Source organism: Halyomorpha halys, unplaced genomic scaffold (assembly GCF_000696795.3).
Source record: "Halyomorpha halys isolate HHAL.00 unplaced genomic scaffold, Hhal_1.1 Scaffold506.1, whole genome shotgun sequence".
In the NCBI taxonomy this organism is placed as follows: domain Eukaryota; kingdom Metazoa; phylum Arthropoda; class Insecta; order Hemiptera; family Pentatomidae; genus Halyomorpha; species Halyomorpha halys.
This window is the reverse complement of record NW_027108424.1, coordinates 309,957-319,361: the sequence shown is the minus strand read 5'-3', so window position 1 is coordinate 319,361 and position 9,405 is coordinate 309,957. Positions and strand designations below refer to the sequence as shown.

The following is a 9,405-nucleotide window of genomic DNA, read 5'->3' as shown; positions in this document are numbered from 1 at the left end:
CTACATCATAACTAAAGAACCTAATATCATAAGACTACATCATAACCTAATATCATAGAACTATATAAAACCTAAAGAACCTAATATCATAAAATACATCATAACTTAAAAACCTAATATTATAAAACTACATCTTTACCTAAAGAACCTAATATCATAAAACTACATCGTAACTTAAAGAACCTAATATCACAAGACAACATCATAACCTAATATCATAGAACTACATCATAACTTAAAAACCTAATATCATAAAACTACATCATTGCCTAATGAAGCTAATATCATAGAACTCCATCATAACTTAAGGAACCTAATATCATACTATATGATAACTTAAAGAACGTAATATCATTAAACTACATCATAACCTAAAGAAAATAAATATGAATATTACAGTGATAAAATTAGAATAATTATTAAAATATATAATACATTATTTTTTAGGAACAATTCACATAGAAAACACGTGGATTCAATTAAAATAATAATATTTCTCATCTGAAAATGGCTTAAAACTAGAATATAAGTCAAAAACTACAGCTGAAGATGTTAGTAAATTCCTGCTTAAGGTGAATAATGGAGCGTTGCACATGACAGCGATGTAGAAGTAGAGAATTGCAGAAATCATGACTTAGTTGCAGTTCTTGCATGTGATCTCGTTGCCAGATGATAGCAGTCTTTTGTTTTGATTAAAACATGTGTTTAAATTAGTTCGGTTATATTAATTGATGGTTTAAGTGGACGAAGGGTTTGGGTTACAAATAGTAAATTTAAGAAAAAAAAGGTTCATTTTTTTGTTGGGTCTTGTTATGTTTTCGAGTGTACATAGCTCCTTGTACATCTAAATATCTCTGTTATTAATTGCATTTTAAAATTAGAGTACTCAACACGTATGCCAATGGCACATGTTCATTGTCAGTGAATAATGAAACTTCTATTGTATTCCAAATCTTCCAATTCCACATCACCACCCTCGAAGAATGGTGTCAAAACTGGAGGATCTAAATAAATTCAAATAATCCCACCAAATCACATTTACCCTTCGTCATAAGCCCATGATCTCTTGCCCCACATTATCCTTTAATAATACACCACTTATTATACGGAACAGATCCGTTACTGAAGAATATATCTGAACAAACGACTGACATGGAATCCTCACTCAAGGCTGAAAAGACAGGAAACTGCGCGCCAATTTCGACTGTTACAGCACTTACTAGACGAACGGTCTAAACTTTCAACACATTACAAAAGACTGATCTACATGACTGTAATAAGGCCTATCTGGACATACGGAGTTGAGTTTTAGGGCTCCGCTAAACCTTCAAATTCCTCTCGTATCCAATCTTTTCATTCGAAAGCCCGTCATAAAATCCTCAATGTTCCTCACTTTGTCACAAATAAAATCATACATAAAGACCTTAATATTCCCTATGTAACCGATCTAGCCCGAACCAGACATCACTCCTTCCATTGTAAACTTCCTAACCACTCAAACCCCCTAGTTTCTAACCTTGCACCCTCTTCCATTCCTGACAATCCTCTGAGGCACCTGAAAAGAAGATACCAGGAAATGTAAAATGTCATTAGAGTGCTACCAATGGATAGTTTCTCTACACCCCATTAACACTCTATTTTAACTAAGATCAAATTTACCGAATGTATTGTATAATATACAGTTGTAAATTTAAATAAAGATATTTAAAAAAAAAAAAACAGAGACTGAAAAGATAGGAAACTGCACGTCGATTCCGACTATCACAGCACTTACTAGACAAACGGTCTAAACTTCCAATTCATTACAAAAAACTGATCTACATGACTGTAATAAGCCCTATCTGGACATACGGAGTTGAGCTATGGGGCTCCACTAAACCATCGAATTCTCCCCGAATCCAATCCTTACAGTTCAAAATCATTAATGCTCCTTACTTTGTCACAAATCAAGTCATCAGGACCTCAATGTCCCATATGTTGCCGATTTGGCAAGAACCTTATAACAATCCTTCCATGATTAACTACCCAACCACACAAACCCACTTGTTTCTAACCTGACTTCTCCTTCATTATCTAATAAAAGAGGATGGCCTCGAGATCTTCTCCTCTTGAAATGATATTGGAGTTCTTTCAATGGGTAGATTATCTACATGTTCCTATCATGGGATTTTATCACTTGCAGCAAATTTACTTGTTGTATATATTTCTGTACAGTTGTAAATAACAATAAATAAGATATTAAAAAATAAGGTTAACGCACACTAGCTAAATATTCAAAAAATGTTACATATCTCCCTCATTCACTTAAGGGATAAGTTATATTCAGTTATATATAAAATTTACAATAATTCTTTGCAAAGAAATGTTGAGTATAGAATTTAAAAATATATGAAAAGGATAATTATTTAATGTAAAACAAAATCCCTAGCCCATATTTATAACGAACACACCTAACCATAAGTTGCTGGCTTGAACAACAATTTAAAAATATTGCGTATAGAGGATGTATGTGAAGATGGTGAGGGCAGCAGTCTAGAGCTGTTTATATAAATAGTTTTGACTATATATTGATTACCGACGTTTCGAACCTCAAGACAGAGCTTTCTATCACAACAGCCCTGATGAATTAAATATAACGATATATTTTGAATTAAATTGTTAGCAGGCAATAAATAGCAGTGCTGCTGAAAAAAATACCCGTTTAACATATCCTCCACTTTACACGGTCTTGGAGAAACGTTAGACCTGAAACTGTCTGATAGCAACATTCATGATTGTATTGTCGCACTAACTTTGGCGTGATAGTTGATAGTACAAGTTAAGGAACCGGTATTATAAATTTAAACAATTGCCCCTTGCCCAACTATAGGTTCAGTCACTTTAGACGTATGGTTCCATATGTTCACATTTCCTTACAATTTTATAGAAAAGAAACTCAATAAAAACAACTAGGTTCCCAGAAGGCCCTTGAAACCCTTCTAACAGCCCTTTCAAGCCCTTAGTATCCTATATTAATAGCAAGGCCTGACACTTAGGCAGGTACATGCTGTCATCTCACAATGGACTTGCATCAGTCAAACTAATTTATGGTTAACATATGTAAGTCAGTACACACTAGTTATGGTCTTAGGTCATGGTCTCTTTCTTAGAAGTCTGGCCACCCAACTTCTCGCCACGCCTTTTTCTCCCTCCCAGGTATTTACTTCTAAATTTCATAGGCTCTCTAGGCCCCGCCTAGTCTCCTAAAATTATCCGATTGGTCAAAACCCCTTCTCCTATTTCAGTATTCTTCCTACCCCCTCTTCTGAAGTGTTCATATACATTTCCTAGACTAGATAACTAAGCAGAAGATAGAGACTGAGTAACAGTAACAGTAACATCTAGTTCTTGTAAATATGTTAGAATAAAGTCATTTTAGTCATCACTGATTTTTATGCTATGTAACTTACAAGTAATGTTAGTGTTGCAACTGTCTCGTTAACTGTGATATGAATACGCCTTAAGAATGCGCTATTTTACATTTTTCATCACAGTGGCTAAAGTGTTCGTCACTACCTATTTACATACATGGCAGTAATGTAGTACTGAGTATAGCTTAATCGTTAATAGTACCAATAAGGTCAATTGATTAACAGTCGCATTAACTGCCACGTTTAACGTTTGACAGTTAACTTTCACAACGTATCTACTTAATCAAGTGTAATGACGATAGGTGGAAAACATTGATCCTATATATTCGCCCAAAAACTTATAATTTAAACACTATACACAATCTAGATGTCAAGATTCATTCTTCTGGACCGCCAAATAATGAATGTCAACAGCCTCAGGTGGGAATCGAGCCCACAACGTTCCGAACCGAGCACACTAAGACCTACGCCACAACCCGCACGGCCGTCACGTCTCTTAATAAAAAGTAAATATCCCTGGAAAATTAACGTTGAACAAGAAGTTAGGGTCGCCATATCAAATTTTCTTTCGAGATTTGAGAAGTTGTTTAGTGAACATCAAGCCCATCCATCCCATCAATCATTTTAATAATTTATAATCTTAATATTTTCTTGAGACTGGTAACTTTTTAATAAATAATTCAAATTTTATCCATTATAGTCTCAAAACCTTTTATTTCTCTTATAAGTCCGACGTTTCGGCCAATCCGGCCACCTTCAGGGACAATCTTAATACGACTTTGAAACCATATAATTTAAACAACTCTAACTTCATGCAGGCTACTCTGCCCAGGTCAAAAATATCAATTTCTAATTAGTCAAATATCACTTAAAACAAAGTCAAAATCATTCATCAGCAGACACTATTTCTTATAGAATATCTTCGATAGAAGTTTAAGACACTATTTCTTAAGATGGGAGAAACGTTGCTGAAATAAATTATTGTATTTTAATAAGGAAGAATTGTGTCATTCACTAAATCCAGTCTAATTCCATAAGACTCTTCCAGTAAAAAGATCATTAAGTTTAGGAAATTTTCCTAATTTTTCAAGAAAGTCAAAAATTAAAAAAAGAATCTGATCAATAAGGGCGCCGCGGAAAAAAATCCGATTATTTGAAGAGCTGCCAACAGAAAAAGATTGGGAATCTCTGGGTCAGATTGCACTAAACATCTGATTTATCTGATAAGACAGATAATAGTAATTGGTTCAAGGAACTGAATAAAAATAATCCTGACCTAGGCACGCCCACATTACTGATACAGATTATCGTGACCTTGACCCTGACCTTCACCGCTAAGCGATATCAGCCCCAGCTGACCCAGTTGATAAAAGTTAGATGAACCTGGTTTAGATTCGTTACACTGATAATGATGGTCTCGTAGTACAAAAGCCCGATGAAAAAAAAATTCAGTTGTTTCATTTCTATTTCCATTTACTGTTTGTTTGTTTATTCAGAAATTAAGGCGTAAAACCCACCGGTCATCGACAAGAGACGAATACTTTTTTATTCGAATTAAAATACAATTTCAATCGAATAAAAAATTAGTCGAATACATATTATTTATTTGATTTTTTTTTAAATTCTCTTCCTTCAATTTCTAACGTATGAGAGTCCCATTTCACATATTTAGACGAGTACAAAACGAAAATGCTATCGATTTTAAGATCCCATATCGATTTATTTTAATTTTTTTAATTTCTAACACATAGGGGCCAGTTTTTAGGTTTTCGGATATGCAGAATATGAAAATGCTATCGATTTTAACATCGCGTATCGATTTATTTTAACAATCTTGATTTTTAACATGCCATGGTCCCTTTATCTGTATCGAGGAGTGCAGAATATGAAAATGAAATCGATTTTAAGATCGCGTATCGATTTATTTTTACTTTTCTGATTTCTAACATGTTAGGGTCCCATTATATGTTATGAGAAATGCAAAATATGAAATGATATCGATTTTGTGATCGCTTATAGATTTATATGAATTTTTCTGATTTCTAACATGTTAGGGTTTCTTTATAAGTTTCGATATACGCCAAAAATCAAAATTCTATTGATTTTATGATCCTTTATCGATTTAATTACCGCGTATCGATTCATTTAAACTTTCTTGATCCCGAACATGTTAGGGTTCCTTTATATGTTTTGAGATATGTAGAATATGAAAATAATATTGATTTTAGTATCGCGTATCGATTTATTTTATTAAGATAAGAAATCAGAAAAGTTAAAATAAATCGATACGCGATAATTAAATCGATACTATTTTCATATTCTACATACCCCAAAACATAAAAATAGACCCTTATATGTTAGAAATCAGAAAAGTTAAAATTAATCTATACGCGATCATAAAAATATATCTATGTATATCTGTAAGACAAAATATGTCATCTTTATACGAATGCAAACGTATTCGGATGGTTAATCATTTAATTTTTCGAATAAGAGATTATTTTTCTATAAAATAGACAAATATAAAAGTATTCAAATGGTTATTCGATTTGTTTTGCCCAAATAATTGATTATTCGTGTAAAATAACGACGAATAAAAAAGTAATCGTATGGTTAATCATATGTTTTGTACGAATAATTGATTATTCGAGTATAAAATTCACGAATAAAAAAGTATTCAGATGGTTAATCATATGTTTTTGTAGGAATAATTGATTATTCCAGCTGAAAATTCACGAATAAAAAAGTATTCGTCTCTTGTCATTCGAATAATATTTGCCCAACTTTTGTCTTATGGTTCACGAGATATATTTTTATATCTCAAAATAATCATAATTTTTTCTCGGAACAGCTAGAAATCAACATTTTGTTAATTCGCTTTGTCTAATATCATGAAAACTACTACTCTTACGAAGATAAAAGTACAGTTAAGGGGAATATGGAATGATGGTCGATTCGAAGTTAAAAAAATTTCATTTTTTTTTCGGAGCTCTATATATATAAAACTACTGACAACTCTAAAAAACATAAAGTAGAGTAAATTTTCTAAAATATAAACCAAAGTAGAGTTGTTCACGTTCAATAATTCCCGAAATATATTTTTTTAAAAAGCAACAATTCATGAAGTATATAATAATATAATATATAAGTAATATAATATTATATATGTATATTTACAATATATTATATAAATTAGTAGTTAGTCACTGAACCAAACTACCATTGTCTAAGTTTAGTGTAATGAAGCTAACATGTTGCATCTACAAGGAAAGAAACAATATAAGACAACAAATTACTGGCTAGAATTTTATAAAAAAAAAAAATAATATATAAAAAAAGGAGGGGAGGAATTTATATTTATTGCTATTTACAACCGTACATTATAGTACATTTAGTAAATTTGATCTCAGTTAAATTGGAGCGTTACAGGCGTATAGAGAAACAACCCATTGGTAGTACTCTAATGAGTAACTTTACATTAGCAGGTCTCGTGGTCATCTTCTTTTCAGGCGCCTCAGAGGATTGTCAAGAATGGAATAGTACAAGAGCCCAAGAGAAGAAAAAAGGCAATTATCTCACCACAATTTTTGATTACTTGGATAAAAGCTATGTATAATTACTAGTCAAAACTGATGAGTCTGGCAAGTATAGGTTTAGGAGGAATAAAAAATAGCGGCTGCTTGAAAGCGATAATAAAATTTCATTTTTCATTCGGAGCTCTATATCTTAAAGTAGGAACAACACAAGAAAACCTACGAGAACGTCATTTAAAGATGAGAAAATTTGCTAAAAGAGTTATTTACAATAAATAGTTCTCAAGACATAGCTTTTTAAAAAGCAACATTTCATGAAAATGTTGTATGGGACGTACTGAAAGATCAGTAATTAGTGAATTTATTTTGAAAAATCTATATCTCAAAAACCATTTGACGTACAGATGTCTATTAGCACTCAAATTAAAGCTAGTTTAATGAGCTATAAAGTAATTTAGGATGTTTATCTTTGTAAGAGTGATAGTTTACATGAAATTGGCTAATTTATATTGATTTATAGTTGTTCGGACAAATTTGCATTCATATATGAATATCATAAAAACTACAACCTCTACGAAGATAAGTGCCATAAACTACTTCATAGTAAGTTAAATTTCCTTCATTTGAGTGTTGGCAGACATATGTGCGTCTTATGGATCTAGCGATATATTTTTTCAAAAATCCAACATTTTATACGAACAACTTCAAATTAATGGAAGATTATTGATTGACCGTGTGTAAAGATGAAAGGAATATGGTCCGGGTGCGGTAAAAAAAAACTCAAATAGTAGAATTATACTATTTTAATGAGCCAACGTTTCGCCCCACGTTGCAGGGCTTCGTCAGGGCTAAAAAAGATACAAACACATAGTTCTACTATACGTCTATTCTAATTCTACTATTCTACTATTCATAATTCTACTATTTGAGTTTTTCTGACCGCACCCGGACCATATTCCTTTCAACTTCAAATTAACATTTTGTGAGTTTATTTTGTCAAATATCATAAAAACTACAAGTCCTACAAAGATAAACATTATTAACTATTTAATAGTAAATTTAACTAGCTTTAATTTGAGTACTGACAGACATCTGTACGTCAAATGGTTTCTGAAATGAAGTTTTTCATAAATCAAACTTATTGTCCGATCAACTATAAATCAATTTATTTTAGCAAATATCATGAAAACTACCATTCCTACGAAGGTAAAGGTCATAAACTTCTTTATAGTCCATTATACTAGCTTTAATTTGAGTGCTAATAGACATCAGTATGTCACATATTTCCTGAGATATAGATTTCTCAAAATAAATAAACTAACTACTAATCTTTCAGTAGATTTTTAAGAAATTTTGCTTTTTAAAAAACTAAATCTCGAGAACTATTGGACGTAAAAAGCTCTTTTAAGGCTAATATTTCACCAAATTTACTCTTCTATAAATAAAGTGCTCTTAGGTTTTCTAGTGTTGTTGGTAGTTTTTAAGATATAGAGCTCCGAATGAAAAATTAGTGTTTCTTAAGGTTTTGAAACAGCCGCCATTTTTTATTCCCCCTGCCTATACTTGGAAGACTCATCAATTTTGGCTCATCAGTTTCCTGTCTTTTCAGTTTTGTGTGAGGATTGCAGGTTAATCGTTTGTCCAGATGTAGTCAAAGTGGATCTGTTCAACAGGGGTAAGATCAACATTATTATAGGAGACTTATGTTAGGATGGGTTTCCGAAGAAGAAGTTCTACAATGTGGGATATTATTATGACGTGGCCAGGAGCTTTGCGGGCAGGTAATCTTTGAATGATACTAGATATCTCTGAAGGATGGAATGCTTTAGGTGGGAGGATCATTTGGAGCGGAATAATTAATTCTGTTTTAATACATTCAAGGTGAATTGGGTTAAGGATATCAGGATGTGGAATAAAGGTTTTAAAAATGTGTTTTCCGAATGTTTGTGATTTTTCTTCATCAGTTCTGGTCCAGGTTTGGGATTCGGTGAGAAGGGAAGGAATTTTAAACTTCAATTACACTGAGAAACTTAAGGATCAGAAATTGTGAATAAACAAATATAGATTATAAGAAAATATACATAGAAATAACTATTTGGCTGTAGAAATTAAATTAGACAAATATATACAAATTTATTAAACATTACAAAAATAAAATATTTATTAAATAAAACCACAAAATTGTATCCAATACTGTCTCAACACTTTATTTCTTATTAGTCCAACTTTTCGTCTATTCCAGCCGTCTTCACGGACATCTTTAATACAAATCTTCTCCTCACATTAATTTATAATTTTAATTGCAGGCTATTCTGCCCAGGTCATTTTCTTATTTTAATTTCAAACCTCTTTATTTAAATTTTAAACTATTAACTTTTCTTTTTCTTTATAAAATTATCCACAATATATAATACACCACCATATAACAAACTAATAAATAGTTTGTTATATGGTGGTGTATT

The 9,405-nt window shown here is 31.8% G+C and overlaps 1 protein-coding gene across 1 annotated transcript in view; it reads right to left on the bottom strand.

Annotated features, from left to right (window-relative positions):
* LOC106683707 (uncharacterized) overlaps positions 1 to 9,405 on the bottom strand; it is a gene marked incomplete in the record, with an annotated part of 56,199 nt that overhangs the window by 25,040 nt on the left and 21,754 nt on the right.